This window comes from Lutra lutra, chromosome 12 (assembly GCF_902655055.1).
Source record: "Lutra lutra chromosome 12, mLutLut1.2, whole genome shotgun sequence".
NCBI classification, from domain to species: Eukaryota; Metazoa; Chordata; class Mammalia; order Carnivora; family Mustelidae; genus Lutra; species Lutra lutra.
Window position 1 is genome coordinate 82011990 of NC_062289.1, and position 25188 is coordinate 82037177.

Here is a 25188-nt window from a genome sequence, read left to right on the forward strand (position 1 = left end):
CAACATTCACCAAATTTCGACTCAAGGCTCACTTGGTAAGTGACTGCCTAGGCTCAGAGCTTATTAACACAGCGAACATGACCCCGTGTCGCTTCAAATGAGAAAGACACATAACGGGGCACCTGGGTGGCTTGGTCGGATAAGCTTCCAATTCCGGATTTCAGCTCAGGTCATGATCTCAATGTCATGGATTGAGCCCTACATGGGTTCCACACTCAGCACAGAGTCGGCTTGTCCCCTTCCTCCACTCCCTTCACCCAACCCCCACCCCCGCTCACTTGCTCTCTCAAATAAATAAATAAATAAATAAATAGTTTTTAAAAGAAGAGGACGAACAACAGCACAGGTACAGAAGAGAACTGGTCCTACAATGTCCACCTCTGCCCTCTGGAGCCCACGGCCACCACCCTTCCTCTCCCCCAGGCCCAGGAGTCTGTGAGCGCCGGCTTCATGATCTTTTCTCACTTCCTCTGCCGATCCCTGGGACCCTGTCGGGTCCACTTTTGTGACTTATGTCCTGCCTCTCACTTTCTTGCCATGTCCATGACCACCCCCCACAGAGACTGTCCTCATGGGGACAGTCACAACGGCCCCCAAACCATCTCCCATGTCCACACTCCCCACGACAGTTGAAGAGGATCTTTTTTTATCTCGACAGGATTCAGATCATTTCTCCCCGAGATTGAAACTCTTTGGAAGTGTGCTCTCTTTGTTCTTAAGGTAGAGTCCACGCTCCCCTGCGGAGGTGATCTGACCCACACTCCCGCTCTCGCGCCCTTCTCACCGTCCCTCCCCATGAGGAGCCTCACGGACTTCTCTTCTCTCCCACCACACTCTAAGCATGCCTCCCACTCTTCCCCACGCAGAGCCCTCCACCAGGCCGGCCTCTGCTCCCGCCGGCCTCTGCTCCTGCCGCCCTCCTATCTCAGCCTCCGGGCCCACTTCCTTCAGAGGAATGGGGCTTTTCTGCCCTCCACAGTGTGAATGAGCACCGTCTAGTCTGCCCTGCATGGGAAGAACCACCGTCTAGTCTGCCCTGCATGGGAAGAACCACTAATGCTCCCCTTATGTTTCTCTCGTGTTCATGTTTCCATCTCTAACGACTCATTAGACTGTAAACTCCCCAAGGGTCTCAGCCACCTTTGCTCTGACCTGCCTTGCCTCTGCAGAAGCACGGACGGGATCTGGTGTGTGAGAAGCAGTGCGGAAGAGAGGTCACAGGCACGGGTTCTGGAACTGGACTGCCTGGGTCTGAAACTGGCTCAGCCTGTGTTTCAGTGACTCCATGAGGTCAGGGCTGCTTTTCTGCAGTTCTCTTGGCCAGTCCCTCAAGGGAGCAAGATGATGCCCATCACACCAACCATCTGTCGTCCACTGTCTCAGCAGGAAAAAAGTTGGGATGGGGAGAAAGTGCACCTGCTGCATCTGCCCCTTTTCATCAGGAAGTCCAAAGCTTGTCATATGGCCAGGCACCTTCAGAAAAGCCTGGGAGAGCAGGTGTCTGTAGGCAGGATGTAGGGGTGTGTAAATGTCTTTTTATCATCCATCACCAGGTCCACCACAAGTTACTTACTTCTCCCTGTGCCTGAGTTCCCTGATCTGAAATATGGGGACGTAATAAAACTATGTGCTGTGTGGTGACTTCATGAAGATTTAATGACACTATCTGTGTACAAAGCTTAGAACAGAATTCCCATATAATGAGCAAGAAGAGTTCAGTAAATATGGGTATTGCCATAGATACTATGAGAGATTGGCTCCAAGAGTGAATTAAAGAACTACTGGGTAGGTTCACAAAGGGAATCTGGAAGTTGCTCCTTCCATTCTTGTCCAAAGAGAAAGCCAATTGGAGAAGCTGGTGGGAAACTGGGTGATGGGGCTCAGCAGTGAGATCCCCCAAACATTTGACAGTGAGCTCCACCAGAATCAACCCAATGGACAATTATTCCAAGTGCTCTTTTCATTCTTGGAGCACCTAATCTCAGCTCAAGCATTAAGTGGGTCCCACATTTGATTTTCTAAACCAGCCCCTCATTATCCACCTTAAGCCTGAAGATGGGTAAGAGATGGAGTCAATGAGTGATAATGATGATGATGATAGGTAGTGTTCTAAGTACTTCACATGCAATTAATTGCTCACTCAATTTACTCAACAACCCTTCCAAGATAATTCCTAGTATTACTCCCAGTTTATAGATTTATTATTCATTGATAGTAAACCTGAAAAATAATAGCTGCTTGTCAATAAAAAATCAGCTTTGTAATGAACAGTTGTAAACAATGCCAACCCAATCTAAGTAAGATGAAAAAATAAGTTGGGATTTTTTTACATATGTCCTCTCCTCTGTATGGAGTCTCAAGGAGTTGAGTCCAAAAGCATGTAATTCTGGTCCATGTTCCTGAGTATCCCATTCCCACCAGGGACATGAACTATATGTACCTTTATATTTAAGGGATACAGCAAGGACAGGAAGCAGGAAGCACTACAGAAGTTGAGATGAGAACTCACCAAAGGTTGGATAGTGATGTGGGTCTGGGTGTGATTACAGTGTGTACGAAGAACAGAGACTACATCATGATTCCACAACAAATGGCTAAATTTTATTCATAATGCAACTGAAGAAATCAATATGTGTGTTTGCTGTGTGTAATGGGCAGGCATTAATTCTGCCTGATAAGCATTCATGGATTCTGAATGTCCATTCAACCTTCTGTTTGTAATGATGACATTTTATTTTCCTTTGGGTATATTCCTACTTTGTTACCAATTAATGTGGCTTGGATGGTGCTGATCTGAGACTACCAAGTCAGGCTTCACAGATGAGCACATGACCCAAATGTGGCCCAATGACATATGCCAGTGTCATGTCCTGGCAGACTGATTCAAGTGAAATGCAAACAAAGGAAATCAAAGACAAGAGTAGGAGAAGACAGATTCTTGGGAAAGATTTCTGAGTTTCTGAATCCAGCTATGTCTCTGTCTGCTATCTTTGGAAATTTTGATATATAAAATAAACTGTTTTACTTACGCCAATTTTAATTGTAAACCAACTCACAACTGAAAGTCTTCACAAATACACGTGTAAATAGGCAACATGCTGTGCTCTAAAATGAACAGCAATCTTTACCGTGTAGAAGATCACAGCCTTTAAGGAAGACACCGCAGTAATTTTATCAATCTGGTTTCAAGGGAGGTGACTTTATTTCTCATAACAACCAATCACAACTCATCCAAGCCTGTGATTTTATCTCAAATACCCCTGCAGCCATGTTTCCTCCTTTAGTTTTTGACTACGTGGTTAGATTTTTGCAACCATGCTTTCCAGTGTCCATCAACGGCCTTCCCCCCAATCCCAAAGGCAATCCTACCTGCCTCTGACACAATGAGAAAGCAATTTATCTTGTTAAATATTACATTTATATCATCCCCTGGTGCCACAGATTGCTAGAAATTCACCATTTATCAAAATACAAGTCTTTTATTCTGATCTTATTTGTGCAAGCTCTAGGTTTTATCTCTTGAAAGCATATTTATGCTCCTTCATGAAGATCAGTTTCCATTAATGTTGCACACTAGAGCAGCATCAGTGAAAATGGCAGAGCAAGTAAATTCGAAAATTCTCTCCATAAAAGCAGTGAGAAAACTGGGGGAAAAAAAACCTCAAAATCATTTTTTTTTTTAGAACTCTGGAAAGAAAACAAAGGCTTATGCAACCAGGAGAGCATTTATTCAAGAAAAATGGCTGAATATTGGTTAAAAAAGGAGAACTTTGTGACATTTTAACTTGATTTATTCCCATCCCCTACTTTTCAGCCCTACAGTAGCTTTAAAAAAAAATTATAGCCCACATTCACAGTCAAAACCACTGGATTTGCAGTACAAAAGCCAATGGAGAGAGCAGATCAGGGCTGGAGACCTTTCAGACCCTAATTCCCAAATAATTGCCATTATTTGACTTGTCTGATAGGCCCCTGGAAGATCCCACTTGCAAGGCTGTCAGTATTTGACTTGAGTCTGAGTTTACCAGTGTGAAAAGCTTTTTCCCCAGAGGTATTTGTTAAAAGCAATTATAGACAATTGTTTAACTTCATAGATGCTGCGGGTGGTGAATAAAGTTTGGTGCAAAAAAAATGGACCAACCCAAAACCTTAAATGGAAAAGATGATGATTGAGATGTGCAGAGGTGTTTTAAAAAGCTAATACCTGGGGATTCTATAAGACCATGCTTAACTTAGAGCTGTGTGCATGCCCAGGACTGTGTTCATACTCAAAAAAGACCTGAGAAGGCTCTAAGTTCTCACCTCTTGATGATTTTGAGGTTCTATGAAATCAGGAAGTGAAAGCTGAGGCGGAGCTGTCAAATGCCTGGCTAGTATTGAAACTATGTCCCAACACACACAAAGAGGCTCTTGGTAAACATTGGGACACTTACTGATTTCAAGTGTCTAGGAAAATCTCTGCCCACAAATTGGCTGACTACCACATGGGCCAAACAAAGACTTCAGCAACGACACACAACAAAGAATAGAGACTTAACAGAGTTGTTCATGAAAGTCACTAATCAAACTACTACAACAAACAACAGTAAACATAAACCCAGGGGGAAAGAGTTTACCTAATTTCTGAGTTGCTACATTATCTTATTTAAAATTTTCACTTTTTAACAACAACAACAACAAAATTAGGAAACATGCAAACAAACAAAAAAGTATGGCCCAGTCACAGGACAAAAAGCAATCTAGAAGAACTGTCCTTGAGGAAGCCCAGATGTTGGACTTATTAGACAAAGATGCAAATGTTTTAAATCTATTTCAAATAATTCAAAGAACTAAAAAAAAAAAAAATTTAAAGAACCAAAGGAAAGTATGAAAAACGTGCCTCACCAATGAGTGAATGCCAATAAAGAAATACAAATTATGAATACTTATGAACAAAAGAACCAAATGGAAATCCTGGAGTTGAAAAGCACAAAAATGCAAATGGAAAATTCACTAGTGTGTTCTCCCATGGGAACAGAGTAGAAGTAGAACAGGAAAAGAGGACAAATGTGGAAAATCCACAAACATATGGAAATTAAATAGCCTCCTTTTAAACAATAAACAGTTCAAAGCAGAAATCACAAGGGAAATTAGAAAAATGCCTTGGGATGAGTGAAAACAAAAACATAACATACCAAAACTTATGAGATGCAGAGAAAGTAGTACTTAGAGATAAATGTATGGTTCTGAATCTGCATTGTAAAAAAGAAAAAAAAATCTCAGACCAATAACCTAGGCTTCCACCTTAAGAAATTAGAAAAAGAAGAGCACACTAAACCTGAAACGAGCAGAAAGAAGAAAGAAATAAAGAACAGAATGGATGAAGAAAGCATAGATATAAAAGGCACAGCATAAGGAATAGAGTCTGTGATGTTGTAATGGCGACGGACCAGGAGAGAGGTAACTCTACTTGTGGTCAACATACCATAATGCATAAACTTCTAAAACAGGAACAAAACCTCAAAAGGCATGTACATTTTTCATTTTAATAAGTACAACCAGATTGTTTTTCAATAATGTAGAAGCAGTTTCCCCACATCTATCAGTAACACATGAGACTGTGGCTCCATATTCTTGCCACCATTTTATGGGATCAATCTGTTTAATTTTTGTCAGTATTGAAAGGTTACAAAAATGGCATTTTGTTGCTACTTCCATATTTCTCTGAGCTCAAAAGTAAGTTGAACATTTGTTTTGTACTTTTATTGTCTATTCACCTCTGCTTTCCTGTGAAATGCTTGATTATGTTATTTTTCTAATGATTCTTTCCTTTTTCTATTTGCCTGTTTGTATTTTTTAAACAAGTTTCTTAGAGTTCTTTGTTTATTAGAGCCACTAAAATTGTTTCTCGGAAAAAATTCTTTCTCAGTGTTTTGTTGGTTTAGGATAGCATCTGTGACAGAATTGGACAAGTGAAGAATAGAGTGGGAATGAATAGTAGAAGGAAGATAAAACGAGGAAGTCAGTGAAATTAAAGCAAAAGTAAATTATTGTGTAGAGTAGCATCAACAATAACAAATCACTTAAATTTAACCAAAGTATAAGAATGTACATTGAACACTTTGAAATATCATTGAAAAGAAGAAAGAAAACCTAAATGAATGTAAAAACATCTTGCCTGCATAGATTGAAATAGTTAATCATGTTAAGATGATAATATTCCTCAAAGTGATTTATGTAGATGATGCAATCACCATGAAACTTCCAGCTGCTTTTTTACAGAAATTGACAAATTGATTTCAAAATCCATATGGAAATGAAGGGACTCCAGTACTCAAAATGATCTTTGGAAAGAACAAAGCTGGAGGACTGACCCTTTTCTGAACATAATTGATTTTCCAGAAATACAGCTTCACGTTTTCCATTTCCAGCCAATTGATTTTTGGCAAGGTTGCCAAGACAATTCAAAGATTTCAAAGAATGGTCTTTTCAACAGAAGATGCTAGAATAACCAAATATCCACATGGGGGAAAAAAACCTAGACCCCTACCTCACACCATGTACAAAAATAAACTAAAAATAGATCAAAAACACAAATGTAAGAGCTATGAAACTCTTAGACTAAGACATGAGCGTAAATCTTCATGACTTTTCATGGCATGATCCTTATTCTGGACTCAGGTTGAGAGTAGCCACTGTCGCTGTGGCAGAAAAAGGGAGAGCATAGGGTTTTGTGTTCTTAGAACTTATGACTGGACCTGAGCTCATCATTCCACACAAGTTTCATGGCCCATACCTATGTTCAAGTGGACAGTGAAATCCAGCCAAACAAAGTGCTCTAAAAGAGAGCTTATGGGCATGTCTTGTTTGTTGGTCATCTTTTTTTTTTTAAGATTTTATTTATTTATTTACTTATTTGAGAGAAGGAGAGAGAGAGTGAATGCACACTCACAATGGGTGGAGGAGTAGAGGGGGAGGGAGAGAGAGACTCTCCAACAGACTCCATTCTGAGCACAGAGCCTGATGCAGGAATCAAACTCATGACCCTGAGATCATGACCTGAGCCCAAACCAAGAGTCAGATGTTTCACTGACTGAGCCACTCAGGCACCCCTATCTGCCATCCTTTTAAATCCTTTGAAAAGATTCTAATTTTACAGGTAAGGAAACAGCAGCACGCCACACTATTATTAACCAATATATGGATCCAATTCATTGTTTGACCTGCCACGTAATATTTTACACCATGTGCATGTGCTAGTTGCTCCTTACCCTCTCCGTACCCTCCAAGCCCTTCACAACCACCCACCTGCTTTCACCTCCACACACTGGCTTCTCCTCACATTTCATATAAATGGAATCGTATTATACTTGTCCTTTTGTGTCTGGCTTCTTTCACGAAGCATGATGTTTTCAAGGCTATTGGTAGCCTGTGTCAGCACTTCATTCCCGTTAACAGCCGAGTAATATTCCATTGTATGCACAGACCCACACTTCATTTATTCCTTCATTAGTTGGTGGACACTGGGTTGTTTCTCTGTCAGCTGGGTCCAGAGAAAGGATAAAGCAGCACAAAGCCTCCAGCTGAAGTGTCTTGGACCTGCAGTGTGAGTTGTTTCGAGCTATGAAAATAGGAGTTGCATATAACTTTCAGCATACTCGCTTGACTGTATGCTCTCGGGCCAAAGATTAAAATATGTGTAAACACATACTGAGTTCTAGTTAGGTGTGTTTTCCACAACAGTATGGGTTAGCAATTCCAAAACCACTTTAGGGCATTCGAGGACTGAGCAAACAAGATATGCTGGTAATAATAAAGGCCAATTTTCTCACTGCTAGAGAACTGAATCTGAAATGGAAAAAAGAGGGGCAACCAGGTGGCACAGCCAGTTAGGTGTCTGACTCTTGGTTTTGGCTTGGGTCGTGATTCTGGGGTGGTGAGATGGAGCCCTGCGTGGAGCCCCAGGTTGGGCTCCACACTTAGTGCAAAGTCTGCTTGGGATTCTCTCTCTATATCCCCCTCTGCAACCCCCACTCATGCTCTCTCTCTCTTTCTCTAAAAACAAATAAATAAAAAATTTTTTTAAAGATTATTTATTTATTTGTTTGAGAGAGAGAGAATGAGAGAGAGAGCATGAGAGGGGACAGGTCAGAGGAGAAACAGACTCCCTGTCAAGCAGGGAGCCTGATGTGGGACTTGACGTGGGACTTGATCCTGGAACTCCAGGATCATGACTCAAGCCCAAGGCAGTTGCTTAACCAACTGAGCCACCCAGGTGCCCAATAAATAAAATTTTTTAATGGAAAAAAGAAAGGGTAAATGTGAATTCTGGTCATGAATTGGAAGTGGGGGTACAGTCATCAACTCACAGGGGATGAGAGTGTATGTGTGTGTGTTTATGGGTGTGCAAATATCAGTGTGGATTTAGATCATTCTTCCTCGTTTTCTTTGCTCAGAGGCCTCTGATGCAATTACACCTTAGCAATCAGCACACCTAGACCCAGATTTTAGCTCTAAGTATCTTCCCCAAGAAAGGGAAACAGAGCTCCTCAGAGAAATGGCTGATTCTAGGGCCGAAGGACAGAAAGCACAAGATAATGAACCCAAAATATATCATAGAGCCAGAAGGGAACAGAGTGTTGCAACAAATGTCAAAAGGACCCAGGAGACTGCTTGAAGGAGCTCCCACTGGCCAAGCCGGGACAGTCTTACAGCACTATAAATAACTGTAAGAGCCAATTATAATAATGTAACATATTTTATGATGTATATGATATCCTATAAGCTTCTGAGTCCATACTGATATAAACAAACAAACAGGGGAGAAAGGAAACATCATCCTTAGGGTAGAATTCCAACTAACAAATGAAAAAGCTAATGATGACATTGAAATACCACCATCTGGCAACCACCATTTATTACCGTAACTGCTTCAGGCAGGAGTCAGCATGAACGCTGCCGGTAATTAAAAGTACGATCAGAAACAGGATATTCAGATAGCGCCAACCTGTCCCTATGCACGAGATCTACAAACTTCAGAGAGAAAAGCAGGAACTAAATGGCACCAAAATCCAGCATATATCGCGTCATCTACATGATCAAAGATAACATCATTTAGCGGGATAAATAGAAGTCCTGAGAAAAGGATGTAACATCGCTTCTGAAGCGTGTCCAAAAACAGTGCATCTGACAATAAGGAAATACCAAAGTCACATTTGGGGGCAGGTTTTATGAGACAACTACCCTGTGCATTTCAAAGGCTTCAGAGTCGGAATCTGGCAGATTGAGAAATGCCCAGACGGAAGAGGACAGGCAGACATAACAAATATACAGGTGGTCCCAGACCGGCTCCTCCAACAGAAAAACAGGTATGTTTCTTTTGCTATAATGAGTGCAAGTGGGACGCTCAAAGAAATCTGAGTAAGGTCTGGGGCCGAGGTAATTCTCTGTATCAGTTATTAACCTCCTGATTCTGATTATCTCCCTCAACCTGTGCAACAGTGTCAGAGAAATTCACGGTGAAGCATCTGGAGGTAACAGATCATCACGGCTGGGACTCAAACGTTTGCTAAAAACAGCAATAAGGCATGTTCATGTAGAAAGAGAGGATGTTGCCATCCGGGGAATGTCGCTGAAGGCATTTGGGAAATGCATTTATTCAGACTCCCGGGAAATTTTTAAATAATATGAAGGACCAAATCAGTGAATAAGTGCATAAAGATATAGGACATGGCTAGTGCCTAATGACCATTGTTTATGAAAAGGAACTTTCCTTAAACACCTGGGTAAGTGCCGGGCACTGTGCTAAGTGACATATGTGCATTATTGGTTAATAATGATGCATATTTATAATAAATACAGTATTATAGGTGTTGACATCTAAAAGTGAACATCACTGAAGAACAGCTTGCTACATCCTAAGTACTCAATAAAAATTAACCGGTCTTATTAATATCTCACTCCATCCTCAAACGTCCCTACTGAAGGATTGTTATTTTCATCCTCATTGTGCAAATGAGGAAACCAGGGCTGGAAAGGGTCCTTCAGTTGGCCAGAATCGCACTTGTGCTAAGCAGTCAAGCTGGGATGTGAACAAAAGCACGCAGACACCAAAGCCCATCATCCCAGCCGCCCTGCTACTTCTCCTCTCAGCTCCTCACCTGCAGAACGAAGCCAACACTCCCATTTTTTGCCTGACTCAAAAGCTGTAAGGATAAAAGAACTTTACAAGCTTTGATTTGAACACCTCGTAAAAAGATATTTTACAAATGCAAAACTTAAGGTTTAGTAGAAACAGCCGAGTAGCCCCAAAGCCCTGTGTTGCTGTTTCTGTCTAGCTTTTTAAAGACATGTGCATCTTTTTCTCTTTGTCTCTGTCTGTTCAGCTTGAGCTCATGCGGTGTTGGTGATGCTCTCTAGTTTACGGTCTGGCCCTCCCATCACTGTGGGACGCTTCAGACCTTGACGCTCCCCCCCAGGCTGTGCAGGAGGCAGTGGTTTCTGTCCCCACACAGCCTCCAGGCTCCTGTCTGTCAATGGCTCATATCCACGCCCTGTGGACGCTCAGGCTTCACAGAGAGGTGTCAGGACTCAGCCACATGTATCCTGCTGTGTGGGCGGTGGAAAGAAACGTGGCTGTGAGGCCCACCGGGCAACCACCTTCACTGCGTGTGACCCCCTAGCCCGGTCCATTATGTGGCCCTAACCACCTCGCTGCTCCTAGTCACGGGTGTGGGCGAGCTTGCCAGGCACCCTGCGTGGCTGCTGGTCCCACGTCCTTCCACACAGCTTTGGTCTCTTCCCTCCACGCAGCCACCCAGGAGACATCTGGACCTCACTTCCATGGGGACACATTGTATCAACTCCTTCTGAGTGCCATCCTGTTCAAAATAACTTTCTCCATGTTATTTGGGGACTCATAAAGAGCTGAATTTTGAAATCACTTACTGCTTTGTGGCTAATAAATTATTAGAATCCCAAAATAACTATCACGTGGCAGGAACTGGGTTGATTTCAGAGTTATATAATACACAACAGTGGGATTGAAAATCATTGTTACAGGGGCGCCTGGGTGGCTCAGTGGGTTAAGCCGCTGCCTTCGGCTCAGGTCATGATCCCAGGTCCTGGGTTCGAGCCCCGCATCGGGCTTTCTGCTCAGCGGGGAGCCTGCTTCCTCCTCTCTCTCTGCCTGCCTCTCTGCCTACTTGTGATTTCTCTCTGTCAAATAAATAAATAAAAATCTTTAAAAAAAGAAAATCATTGTTTCAGTTGGAGCTGGCGTCCTTGTTTATCTCTGAGTGATGGTTACATCTGTCTTGCAGCTTTAGAAATCAGAAGTCAGGGTGTCTGAGATCAAAACGAGGTCAGAGTTAGAGTCCCATTCAGAAGCTGTCACCCCCGTGTCGGGGACCAGAAGAGGCAGGCTGCTGGGCTTTGTGGACTGTGGTCCAGACCCTGCCACAATGGATGAGCGGCTGGAATGGAACCTTCTAGAAGCCACATGTGGTCATGGTGTGGGGCTTTCCCAAAGCTCAGGGAAGAGGAAGACAGCGTCACGGACACCATGCAGTCAAGGGACACATGCAGAGCACGGCGCTGTGGCTGCCACCAGCTTGGGCGGGTCCTGTGTTCCCGTCTCCCAGCTCTGGGTGACAATTACATGTGTTTTCTCTGATTTCCTTCCTCCGTTACAACTGTAACCTGTACATGGTGCTTCTTTGTTGCCTGGGGGGAAGGAACCCTCCCATCCAGCGTGAGCCAAGCTGAAGTTGAACACACCATCTGGTTGCCAGAGGACCAGCAAGCAGACGACATCAATGAAAAGCTAAACCAGATCTGATGGCACCTTGGAGAGAAACATTGCTGAGGTTAAGCTTAGCACCTCTGAAACCCAAGGCCACAAGGTGAAGTCCGTTCTAACCTGAACAACCCCCCGTACAGCGACTGTGGACCGGCTGGTGCCCCGTGATGGCACTGCGCAGGAGAGCCCAGGCTGCGGCTTTGGGCTGATTCTCAGTCCCTCAGGCAGGCTCCTTCCAAGTGAGGATGGATGGAGAAGGAGGGAGTGAGGGAGGACAAGGACAGGAGTGGAGAGGGGCAGAAGAGAGGGGATGGGAGGGAGGAAGAACTTCTGGTCCAAAAGAGAAAAAGGCAGACAGACAGACAGACTGAGAATGTGCAGTCCTAAAGAGAGGGGGGACAGACAGACAGGGAGATACACAAAGACAGACCAAGCTAGGCAGCCCAGGAAGGGGCAGAGGGGAAGAGACGAATGAGGGAGATGGCAGAGAAAGACAGGGAGCTAGGGAGCGTGAAATCAAGGCCGACGGAGACTGGCAGGAAGATAGCAGAGTCAGGAACAAGAGAACAGGAAGCACTCAGACCTCACATCCGAGCACAGGGCTTTCTGCTCTTTACAACGGGTGGCTCCATGTCCACCACGGGGCTCGCCTGTCCTGGTCCAGCCCTGCCTCTTGTAGCCTGGGTCAGAGCATCATCCCCACACACCAGGACCCTGGCAAAGCTGCCCTGAATGTGCACCTGCCAGGGATTCTCAGCAGAGTCACATCCCTGGGCCTCCCTCTGGAACACAGCAGAGCAAAATCATTTGTTCAGCATGTACTTGGGGTGTAAGGGGAAAAAAACAACAAAACCCAGAAGATGCTATGACATAGTTGTGGTATGTGGGCACTCTTTATACTTCCGTGTTTCATTCATAGAACTCTCATAATACATCTATGAGGAGGAACCCTAGTCATTCCCGTTCTACAGTTGAAAAAAGAGAAGCACAAAAACTCACCCAAGATTTAATTATTGAATGCTGGACCCAGAACTAAGACGCAGAGTCTGTGCCCGTAGCCACCATGCCATTCTGCTTGTTAAGAAGAATATAATATCGGTACTTGAAAATCATAGAACACTGTGCCAGATAGAATGCTAAGCCCTTTCTAGATTCCTTCATTAATCCCCAGAGGGAGGGCCTTTTTGAGTAGTCTCATTCCTATACTGTTTTTACATATTACTCTAGTTTATGTCCTAGAAATCACCACAATTTGGAAATTACCTAGCTTATTTACTTCCTTTTGATCAGCCTCACCCACCAAAAATTAATGCTCGGACTTCTGCTTCCAGTCATGATGCAGAAATGTCCCACCTGCTGTAACTGGGAAAATCAGAGAGAAAACATGAAACAATTGTTCTCAGACACTACGAAAACTGGTAGAAATAAGGAAACATAAAGGTAAGTCCCCTAGTTACTGTAAGAAGAGTAAATTCAAATAATCTTGTTGAGATCAGACAACAGAAGTCAGGGTTCAGGTCGGGGAAGGCAGCTAGAATTTGGAGGTAGTTTGTCTGAGGGAAAGGAGTGCTGTGTGAGGAATGTATCCTAACTTCTGTGGAGGGGCCTCTGGGGTCTCTGGCTTAGTACTCAGCCGTGCGTGCAAGGCCAAGGAGAGGAGCTCCAGAAGCAGTAAGGATGAATGATTCTGGAACGCACACAAGGCTGGACACAGTCTGTTCCCATCAGCCAGACTGGAGAAACGTTGCAAGATGGAGGATGCTGGACAGAATGCTCAGAGGGTCATGCCCGAATAGTGGAGCTAAATTAGCCCCAGTAAAGGCTGCTATGGACCCATCGTGAAGAACCTTAAGGTCCACCTCAAAAGAATCACACTGATCTGCAAGCCAGAACAAAGTCAACACCGATTAGAAGAACACAGCCAAACCACGAAGGACAGGAGCCAATCTGACATGACTGGGTAACCAGGAGAAAAACCAAGCACTAGAAACAGACCCAGAAATGCTACCGATGATGGAATTGTGTGTAAAGGGGAAAAAATATGTCTAGACAGGAGCTCTTCAGTCTAAAGGACAATGGAATGACTCCTATGAGCTCACCCCAAAGAAATGAGAATGAATGGCCATATAGGGACCCAGAGTCTTTCCTCATACTAGCCAAACACTGGAAATATTCCACACGGCCACTGGTGAATGAAGAAACAAAGCACGGCACACCCACACAATGTGGATCATTCAGCGGTGATCCACTGATGATGTGCAAAGATGTGGATGAACCTGAAAGCAGTTATGCTCAGTGAAAAAGCCGGGGCACATACTGGACGATTCCACTAATGTGAGATTCTACAAACGGCAAAAGGAGAGTGACAACGGCTAGACAAGTAGTTGTCAGAGGTTGGCTGGGGAGAAAGGCCTGGCTAAGCAGAGGCAAATAGGAGCTTGTGGGAAGGATGGAAATGTGCTGTATCTTGATTGTGGCAGGGCCGGTTGAGAGAACTCCCCGTACATCTCAACAAAATGCAAAACACGTGAGTTTTATGGAGTAAGCCCAGTGCAAAATAAGACCCATTTCTGATTGCTCCTTTCTGCACCCCTGCATCTTCCATTCAATAAATACTGGGTTGGAAGAAAAGGAGAGGAGAAGGACGCCATGGAAGGAGGGAGCAGCAGCACAGGAAGGACAGAGGGGTACAGGTAGGTCCCTCACCGATGACAGGTCCAGTACCAATCCTACTTTGAGAAGAAACCGAAACGTCACATATCTCTAAGGGCAGCAGGGTGGGGGTAGGAGGAGAACACCTACACTTTCCCTACCTGCCCCTGGGCTGCAGATGTCTCCCCCACCTTCCGATGCTCCTGCCACTGAGAGCAGCTGGAGCGTGGTGTGTGGTGAGGGGTACAGGGCTAGGCTCAGGAGCCAGATGTCCTGGTCCCTGTCCCACCTGTGTCTCTCTGGAAGGTCACTGAAACGCACTCTGATTTGGTTTCCTTGCCTGTCAGAGATGGTCAGCAATGGCACGTCTGCCTCACAAAGAAGTCACAAGGCTTCACTAAGATGATGTGTTGAAGGCACTGGGATCACTGCCCGGCCCATAGTAGGTGCTCAGTAAAGGTCTCTTACCAGATTCACTGCTCCCACATTGGTTTCATGGAAAACCTCCACACATCCTTCAAGATTCTACTAAAGTCTTCTCTCCAATCTGAAAGCTTCCCAGATGACATCTCCAGTCAGAAGTAATGGCTTCCTCACATGTACCCACAGGCAAACCTGTCCCAAAACTACACTTTGCTCACTCAAAGTGTTTTAGAATTCCTATCTGAGGAGCAGCTAGAAGAAGGCAGCCAGAAGCAAAGCTCTGTGAAGACCACATCTTCATCCCTACCTTCCCTGTACTACCCAGCCAAGAGGAAAGACTCGAGGTCATGCTGAAGCCTCCCTTCCAAAATGCCCAATAAATTATTCACCATCTTTTCCTTAACATGCCTCTGTGTTAAGGTTATAAAGTGAGCAGTTTACTCTAGTATTATTATTATGACTCAGAGTTGCTGTGGCATTTGTGAATGGTGTCTCAGGATTCAAAGCCACAAGACCACTGGCTGCAAATCAGTTTTGTCTTCCCAGCTTTGTTAGGTCACATCCAACCACCTCCTTTCTTTGAATCTTTACGCACACCATGGACTTTCTAGGTTTCTGTAGCCACCATAACAAATGGCCACAAAGAGTGGAAATCGATTCTGTCACAGATTTCATGGTCAGAAATCTGCAGTCAGGGGGTGAGTGGGGCCACACTCCTTCCAGAGGGTCTAGAGGACAATCCTTCCTTCTGCCTTCCAGCTCAGGGGGGAGGGGGGCACTCCAGGTGCTTCCATGTCTACAGGCTCTGCCTCTATCATCACAGGGCCTTCTCCTGGGTGTCTGCGTTTTTGAAATCTCCCTCTTTCTTCTCATAAAGATGATAGTTACTGGACTTAGGGGCCACCAGAAGTCTAGGATGTTTTCTTCTTAAGATCCTTAACTTAATTACATCTGCAAAGGACCTATTTCCAATCAAGGTCACATTCACAGACACCAGAAGTTAGAACTTGGGACATATCTGGGGGTGGGGGTGGGGGCGTGCTATTTAACCCACTAGAGGCTTATTTTCTAAGACTGTATAATAAGGCACAAAGGACCAGCCCTGACCTATGCCACCAGAAAAAACAAACAAACAAAAAAACAAACAACTACAACAACAACAACAAAAAACCATACGGCTCTCACCTATGTTGAGAGAAAAGTTTGACCTTTCTATCCTTGAACAAACAAATTTCTCACCACTTTGGAGAAACCAGTGAGGTGGGTATTTTTCTTTTTTCCCATTTTCATAATAAATTCAAGTTGCCAAATAGGCAGTTGCCTATTGTCTGGATTTCGTTACCTAATAGAAATAGAAATCATCATTTCTGTAATCTATACCCTTTGGAAGATCCTAAAGTTTCCATTTTTCTTTCAAAGAACTGATGAACTGAATCAGAGATTGATGAAATGACCAGAACACAAAGCTTGGCCATTTCCCAAATACTGGAGTGGTAACATCACGGTCTTCAAAAAGTCCCTCTCTCCTCTCCAACGATGCCACAGGCTGGGACACAAGGACTACGAGACAGCGCTGAACAACACCCAGGTCGGGCCACACATGAATGGAGGGTAACCACACAGCGGGGATGCAGGGGGTCTGGTGGCTGTGCTTGGCCAGCGTCCTCAGAAGAAGGAAGATGAAGATACTTGGGGCTACAGAGTAGCGCTTCCCTTCTGGTTCGCTGCTATCAGACATACACTCCTCTGGAACCTTTTTGAAAGGTGGGGAGGTGTCGCAGGTAGGCAGTTCCAATATTGGGTTTGAGCTAATCCTATTACTAGCAAAGAAAAAAATCTATGCCTTCATTTGATGACTTCAGTTAGAAGATGTTTTTGGTGCTGGGAAGGCAGGTGAAGCATGACTGAAGCAAAGAGGGAGTCACTGAACCCAGTCATTTAGACGGTGTCATATCCCCTGACGCCCGGAGTTAACCTAATTTCTACATTTATATGTCACGGTGGATTTGGAGATTATTTTTGAAGGGTCATCAAAACCCCAAAGTGACTTACTACTTCAGAAAGAGGGACACTGGCCATGCCCAGACTCCTTTAGTCTGGCCCCAAATCTGCTCTGATCCTCTCTAGCCCTGGGGAACTTGACCCCTGACTCCCTCAAACTGGGTTCTTCTGGCAGGAGTTGACTCCAACTCCAGCTCCGGAGATGAACCCGGAACCCAGGCCTAGAGCCAATCAGCATCTGGAACCTCGCAGACCCGTGACTGGCTGCGAGGTTGGTCGGTGTTCCCAGGGGATCCAATCCGATGGAGCTTTCTGTAACCTGCAACCCAGAGCCGCCAGGCTGACCCAGACTCAGCGCCAACCCTCACCGGGTGCCTCTGCTTTGGGACTGACTTCCTCATATTGTGATTTAGAAGCTGGCAGGGCTGGGGCACTTGGATGGCTCAGCCAGTTTAACAGCCGACTCTCGATTTAGGCTCGGGTCTTGATCTCAGGGTTGTGAGATCGAACCCTCTGTTGGGCTCTGCACTGGGAGTGGAGCCTGCTTAAGATTCTCTCTCTCGCTCTCCCTCTGCCCCACCTCCCCCCCTTCTCTCCATCTCTAAAAAAAAAAAGAAGAAGCTGGCAGGGCTGATATCCCCCCTTAGGGCTGGCTCGCCCCTGGTCATTTTCAGCGGCTTCTCACAAAAGGAAACAACCACATGCTTCCATCTCTCCTCTGACCCTCACGGAGACTCAGACACACTCTCAGTGAGTCCTGGGCCAAATCCAGCTACTGCCTAATTCAGAGAGGAATTGCCAGGCTCCATTACAGACCAAACTAAGGCTCCTGCACAGCATAGCCTGGGGGTCACTTCCTGGTGTGCACAATGAGCTTCTCTCCTCATTGCATCTGCCACTCTCCTCCCTCCCCCGCCGGTAGCTGTGACTTCAGCTCAGTAGCACACCATGCCATCTGCACCTTATGTCAGGAGTCGCTCAACATCCCTGGCTGGGAATCAGGGAAGGGACAACTATCACCACCATGCAGAGGAGGAAAACAGACTCAGAGAGGGAGCCTGGCCCACCGGCGTCTCAGAGCTGCTCGTGAAATCTTCCCTGGGCAAGAAACTTCTGTCTTCTGTCCTTAGGGAGGCATTTTTACTGGGACATTTCTCTATTATTTATTTTAATAAGGATTGATGTCCTTTGTTTTCAGACACCATACCTGCAGTGTGGTACAGGGAGCACTTTGGAGTCATTCTTGACCCAGAATCCTGGATCTTCCACTCACTGCGTGGCCTTGGGGAAATGGCTGGTTTCCTCTACGACCCCCACTTCCCGGATTTCTGCTGACTTGTTCTGTCCGTTACCGAGGGAGAAGCGTGCAAACCTCCAACTACAACCGTCAAATACAAATTGTATTTAGTTTCCCTTTTGTTTATGTACATTTTTGCTTCTTTTATTGGAAGCTGTTACCGAGCGCGTACAGATTCGGGACTGTTATGTTTTCTTGAGGAACTGAGTCCTTCATCATTATAAGTTGTACTTCGTAATCACTGGTAATATTCTTTGACCTATTATTAATGGATCATTCTGATGTTAATAAAACCATTCTGTATCTTGTAACGTTTTTCTTTTTTCAGCACTGCAGAGCTATAACTGAAAAAAAAACTATAAGATATTTAAAGTGTAAAAGTAACCATTAGATATACATATACATTGTGGTAAATTTCACCCCAATAAGTTAATTACATATTCATGCGTGGGTTGTTTTTTCTTTTGTTGCCAGAAACATGTGAATTCTAATCTCTTAGCACGTTTCAAATTATGCAGTACAGTTTTAACAATTATATTCACCAATCTCTATAGTTCACTTGTTGCCTTATTGTTTGTAGTGCAAAAATGAAAGGAAGAGAGAAAGAAACAAAAAAGGTAACAATCTGAATGGCCAAAAAAAGAGGACGGATTGCTAGGAAATACTACACACCTATTAAGGAAAAATGTTTGGGGTCTACATACACATTGACCTCGAGATATGTCATGATATTGCAAAGAAATGTTCACAGAACACACATGCATGTCTCCATGCAGCTTGGAGGAAGGGATGCCGGGACCCAGGGCCAGACTTGGCCAGCGGAGCCCTGTAGTGATACTTTGGGAAGAACTTAGAGAAGGTCACCTGGATTTCAAGAGCCGAACTTGGGAACACCCACTCCTGTGGTTGGGAGCTCGTTCCCAAGTCACACCCCCCAGCTGTGGGCATGTACAGTTCTCGAAATTGATGTCATAATTGAGACTTCTTTGAATCAATTCACATTTTGTAGGATTTTACTTAGCTGCTTAAATACACATTTTTTTTCAAGATTTTATGTATTTATTTGAGAGAGAGAGAGCGAGCACAAGCTGGGGGGAGATGTGGAGGGAGAGGGAGAAGCAGACGCTCCCCTGCGCAAGGAGCCTGATGTGGGGCTCAATCCTAGGATTCTGGGATCATGAGCTGAGCCAAAGGCAGACGCTTAACAGACTGAGCTACCCAGGCACCCCTCCATATTTTTTTAGAAGAAGTTTTCCATAACCTAAAGGGGAGGGTCACTATGACTCACCACGAATAAAAGGAAGCCTAAAACTAAACACATAGGCAGTCCTGGCTTTGCAAGGCTCCACCCTGAATGGATTTCACTTACCACCGTTTAGCTAAATAATACCCGTCTCCCTAACACAGGGTTTAATTTTCAGCCCCCAAGGTATATCGTGTCATCTGTAAGTGCATCCTGATAGCTCTTCAGCCCACAAGTCAGTGCCTGAAGAAAGAGATGCACTTCCTGCTGAGTGACCAGTCGCATCCATGACGCCCCGTCGGTCAGCGGCGGATAATGGTGCCTCTGTTATTCAGCTCCTACTCAGCAGAGTGTGGATTCACGCTTGCCAGGGATAAAAACGCCTGGCAACAGCGGATCATCGACCGAGGGAACCGGTCAGCAGAGCTGAAAGTGCAGCAAAGAAAGGAGAAGTAATGATGTTGGGAGCAAAATGAGATTCCGTGTGGATGGAGTTGGGCGAGGACCAGCTGGCCGAGCGGCTGAGACCCTGTGGGCACCAGAGATCCGGACACCCTCGCTGCCTCAGCGGGGACTGGTCAACACACAGAGGGCAAGTGCTCGTGACGGAGAGAGCCAAGGTGTCCCGGACCCAGCCAGACAACGGCACATGGGAGGAGACCTTGGAGAAATCTCACCGCATTGCAGGTTGGAAGAAGAAAACGTGGGAACGGACGCCACGTGTACAGTGGGAGCGTCTAGTGAGTTACACGAGAAGGTGCTCCGAGTTCACGCAACCGCGGGTGAGTTTCGCACCGAGAAAGAAAACATCGCCGCTCTCAGCGGTGCTGACGTTTCGGCTACAATGATCTAAATAAATACTGATTTTGCAAGTTTTTTCGTTTCCCTCTAATTGACAGTAAGAGAGCTTTTAACGTTCAGACCAAATCTTTTGAAGTTCACAGAACAAGCACCATTTTCCCCGCTGATTGGGCTTTCAGCCTGGGTTTTGGCCGGTTTCAGCGCGGGTCTGTTGCTGTGACCCCATGCTGCCAGGCAACGCGAACGCTGCATGTGACTGGAACAAAGTAGGATTATCAAATTACATCTGGAGACTGTCGCCTGTCCAAGGCTTTGGCAAAGGGCCCACGATTTCTCTATTAAAAATGGAAATTAGCGAATACTAGAGAGTTGTTAAAAAAGACAGTAGAATCCAAGTGAGACTCCATTCTTGACCTAATCAAAAAGGTAGGAAGAGAATTAAAAGGAAGTAATTTTCTCTTTATGTAATTCAGTTTTATTTAACACAGCTTTGTGCCCTCTGTAAACTCATCAGGTGCACAGGATTGGTCTCCTGCACCCTGGACACCCTCAGCCTTCACAGCTCTCTCCTTGCACAGGCTGTCTGCCCTCACTGGCCACCACCGTTCCCCCCCAGAGCCTCCCCTGGGCCCCGCAGCAAATCTGCTCACACCCCACAGCATGCTTTCATGACACCCTTTCTCACCTGTTACAGCACTTGCCACGATGGCAATGACATAACCACATGTGTCCTTGGTTGTGTCGTGTTGGTCTTCCCTGTTTGGATACAGCTCCTTGGTCCTCTGATTCTCCCACGGGCCTAGCCCTGAGTCTGACATATAATCAGTGCTCATCCAGTGTTTGTGGAAGGCTGTTGACTCAGTTACTACTCTGGAATACTGCAGGAAATAATACATTCCTTAAAAATGTTCGGGCCAAAAAGCTATCATCAGTCCACAGGGAGCCTCATATGCAAATGGGAAAACAGTGCCCCCTCCAACTCTCAGAAAATTATCATAATATGCCAAATATGTCATATTAATAAGGCACTTGATTGCCATCTGCTGTAGGACTGTCCTATAAGTTCCCAGATCTACAGTGTCTAGGGTGTGAATGGTATAGCCTTGGGCATGCCCATGTGCAGTGCACAACCTGCACAGCCTTACACGGCAGTCTTGAGTGTGCTCAGACATCTTGAACTGGTTGGCTGCTCGGTGGGAGTGGAACCTGAATCTTCCACTGCAGCTGGCCTAGAAGATCGTGTGCCCCTCACCCCCCAACATGCTATCCAGAGCGGCTTCGTCTATGGTTCCATTTCAGACTCCAAAACCACAGAAAGAAAGGGATTCAAATAACATTTTAAAACTGTTAAATTAAATTAAGAAAATAATAAAACAAAGCAACAAAACTACTGATCTAGATGTTCACGTACACTGGGAGGTTAAGTCACATTCCCAAAACCAGACACAAGGAATCTTGCAGAGAATCAAGCAGTGGCACTCAGAGAAGAGGGAGGGAGCCCGGGTGGCCTGGGTGAGTGAGGAGATGGTCCAGGGGTGTCCTCCTTCCATGTGATTACCTCACACAAGAACTGTCTGGGTCTCAGCTGCTTTCGCCTGGAGTATGGCTTCCAAACACGGTACCATGCAAAGCAGTTTAAAAAACAACAACAACAATAAAAACAAAAACAAAAAGGAGAGTAAGGCAAAGCACAGTGCAGACTTTGCCCTCACCCAGCCTCAGAGCAGAGGTTCCCCCACTCTCCAGCTATGCTGAGAAGAAATCCAGCCACCCACGGGAGGGCAGCGACCTCCAGGGCCCCCGTGCGTGCGTCAAGCCCAGGAAAAAACACGAGCCCTATTCTCTTCCCTTTCTGGGAAGCTGAAGCATCTGATACAGTCTCGTGATCTAATCACGTAATCCTCATTTTCTCCTTATACTCATCTGCGGAGAAAACGACACAGGTCGTGTTATTGGAAGTTGTCTTAAATGAGCTTAAGCGTCCGCATAGAATGTTGGGTGACAGGAGCTATTAGTGAGAGGAGTTCAGGGGAAATGGAGAGATTACTTCTTCTCTGCAAGAGACGAGAAAGAAAGCCTTTGTCCCCTTGTGCCGAGTAGGGCAGAGAGACGGTGTTCCCGCTCTCCGCCCAGGCCGTAAGGCGCTGTACGCATTCCCGCTCACCCCTCGTCCACCACGGCTGTGACAAGGACACGCGGGGCTGCACACGGGGCCCTGAGGCGCCCCAGCCGACCGCCCGGGATGAAGGCCCCTGGCCCAGCTGCCCCAGCTGCCGCACGAATGACCACACCACGGCTGTTTCAAGCCACCGAATTCTGGGACGCGTTATTATGCACGGTCGCAAACCAACCCAACTATAAAATGAAAAAAGGCAAAGTAAAATACGGTCATCGTCTTGTTAAAAACAAGATCGATCCAGAGCCAAGAAAGTGGAAATCGATGTGTCAAGACATGTCTCTAGGCAGTGGAAGGAAAGATGACTTTTATTTTCTTCTTTATAAACGTCTGTGTTTCATCAAGTTTCTACAATGGGGAAAAAAAACACATTTGAAAAATGGAATTATTTGCCTGACTCAATTTCCTCACTACTTGTACAGAAGAAACAGAAGAGGTTTCATTCGATGCTAGAAAAGCAGTTTGGTGGGAAGGACGCGCCATCCACGACCAACAGCACCCCCCACCCCCGATCTGCCTGCAGGACACCTCTCTGAGCCACAGAGCAGTAAAAGGAGGTCCTTGCACTCGAAAGGTTTGTAAAAGGAGGTCCTTGCACTCGAAAGGTTTGTCGTAACGACTACACATTAAAGACATGAAGAGAAAGGCCATTTATTGGTCAGCGAAATCAGAATAACTCAGCAGCCGTGTATGAGGCCTGAGAACCCACATTTCACAAGACTCCCCTAGAGAGTCTAAAGCTAGACTCAGAAACTCCAGTCCGAATTCACAAGAGTTCCTCAAGAGACGGTGTGATTACTTTGAGCCGCATGTAATTTCCTAGCAAACTTGAAGGAAATTATTCTGTCACTCACTGAGAAGGGGGGTGCCTTGCCCTGCTCCCCTACTCCCCCAGCAGCGCCCATGGAGAGCCCCTCCTCCCAACTAACTGAGGAAAGAGGCTCATGGGGTTCAGCTCCGCGGTCACAAAGTGGGGACAGAAGAGCAGAGTTGCAATAAACCGACCTCAGGCACAGTGCTCGCTCGATGTTCCTGAAGGTCGAGAACGTCCCTTCTCTGCCCAACGACAGTGTTTCCGCTGTTCCTTTTCCCTCCCTACACTGGGTGTTCTCAGTCTAGGAGCAGCGAACCACTAACCTGTCTAAAAAGTGTTGCCAAATAGTTAGAACAGTTTATTTTTGCAGAAATTGAATTTTCAAAAACAAAACAAAACAAAACACAGGAGGTGAGAACAGAGGAATGAGGTAATGGGCCTAGCACCACACAGCGAACTAGGACGAAATTTGACACGTCTCCCAGGCCGGTGCTGAAGACGGTGACACCTGCTCCCCGTGTGCGGGAAAGGCGGTCAGAAGCTTATGAGCAGAGAGAGCTGAAATCCATGGTCAAGGAGGGGACTCAGCAGGTGGCTTTCCCACCTGCTTCCCCCAGTCCAGCAGGACGAGGACAATTAGTGTCTGAGAGGGAGGGGCTTCCGCAGACCTCAGAGTGGGGCTGGGTCCCGGAGAGCTGGGGAGGCGACTCCCGGAGAACCCTCGCCTTCATGAAATCCGGGAGCTCAGCCTGACAAACGCAGGCAGCTGCTCCAACGCGCCGCTCGTTATCTCACAAGCATAATTCAGCTCCGCGATGATAAACAATACTTCATAAGTGCCGACAGCGTCTGTCTTAGGCCGTGACATTTGCAAATGGAGATGATATCCGATAATCTGTTCTTAGAAGCTTCCTCGGGGCCAACCATCTCCCATCGCCTGAAGGCGACTTTGAAAGGGGGTTTCTAGGCGGCAGTAATGGTACCTGATTATCTAAACTTTCTTCCAAATTCATAATGAAATCGGGACCCTCCCCCCGATACTTTTCTCTCAGGTCAGCACAAGGAACTGGCTGGGAGCTCCCGTCCCCAGGGACCCCTCCACTTCCACTGGGTACTGCCCCAGCCTGCTTCCTGCCGCGAGGCCACGGCTCATTCCACTTGGACCTTTGCAATACCTCCCGATCCTGCCATCCTCGGTCCTCAGTCTGTTTCCCGCACAGCAGCCGGGCTTCCCAGTACTTCCGAAACATCAATCAGATCAGATCCCCTGCTGCAACTCTCCGGTGACTTGCTACACAGTTCACGGAGAATCCAGCCTCCTCCTACGGTCCTGCGAGGCTGCGGCCTCTCTGACCCTGTCCCGTGCCACTGCCGGGCCACGCTCGGGGCTCCCTAGCCCCGCTGTCCTCTCAACGACTTCTCCGGACACTCCAAGTCCCTGTCTCCAGGCTCTCATGCTTTTCCCGCCACCACAACTGTCTTCTCGTCCTCCACCTCTCAGAGTCAAGGTCACTTTCTCACGGAGCATGTTTTCCGAACTGCAGGTCACAGTCAGGTTGAGGGTCAGGAAATCAACTTAGTGGGCCCCAAGAAGCATTGTTTTGTTCTACTGCAGCATAACTGACTAATAAAAATCATGTGTTCTCGTAGGGAGATTACTCAAGATCTACCCTGCAAGCCGATTTCAAGCTCACAATACAATTAACCGTCATCGCTAACTGCGGTCACCATGCTGTGCATGACGTCTCCAGAGCGAACTCATCCCACATCGTTCACTCGAGTGGAGACGTGGAAGCAACCTGAAGGCCCATCTGTGGACGAATGGATAACAGAAACGTGATTTGTAGGTCCCGTTATATGTGTATGTATACGATATACACAATACCTATCACATAACGTACGTATTACACACACACATACACACGATGGAATACTCAGCCTTTAAAAGGAAGGAAATCCTGCCATTTACAACAATGCAGGTGGACCTGGAGGACGTTATGCT

General features: G+C 45.9%; 1 protein-coding gene across 1 annotated transcript in view; it reads right to left on the bottom strand.

The window, feature by feature from the left end:
• The window catches only part of LOC125082442 (transmembrane protein 132B), a 354706-nt gene that overhangs the window by 38555 nt on the left and 290963 nt on the right, over positions 1-25188 (bottom strand). The gene's annotated exons all lie outside the window — the stretch shown is intronic.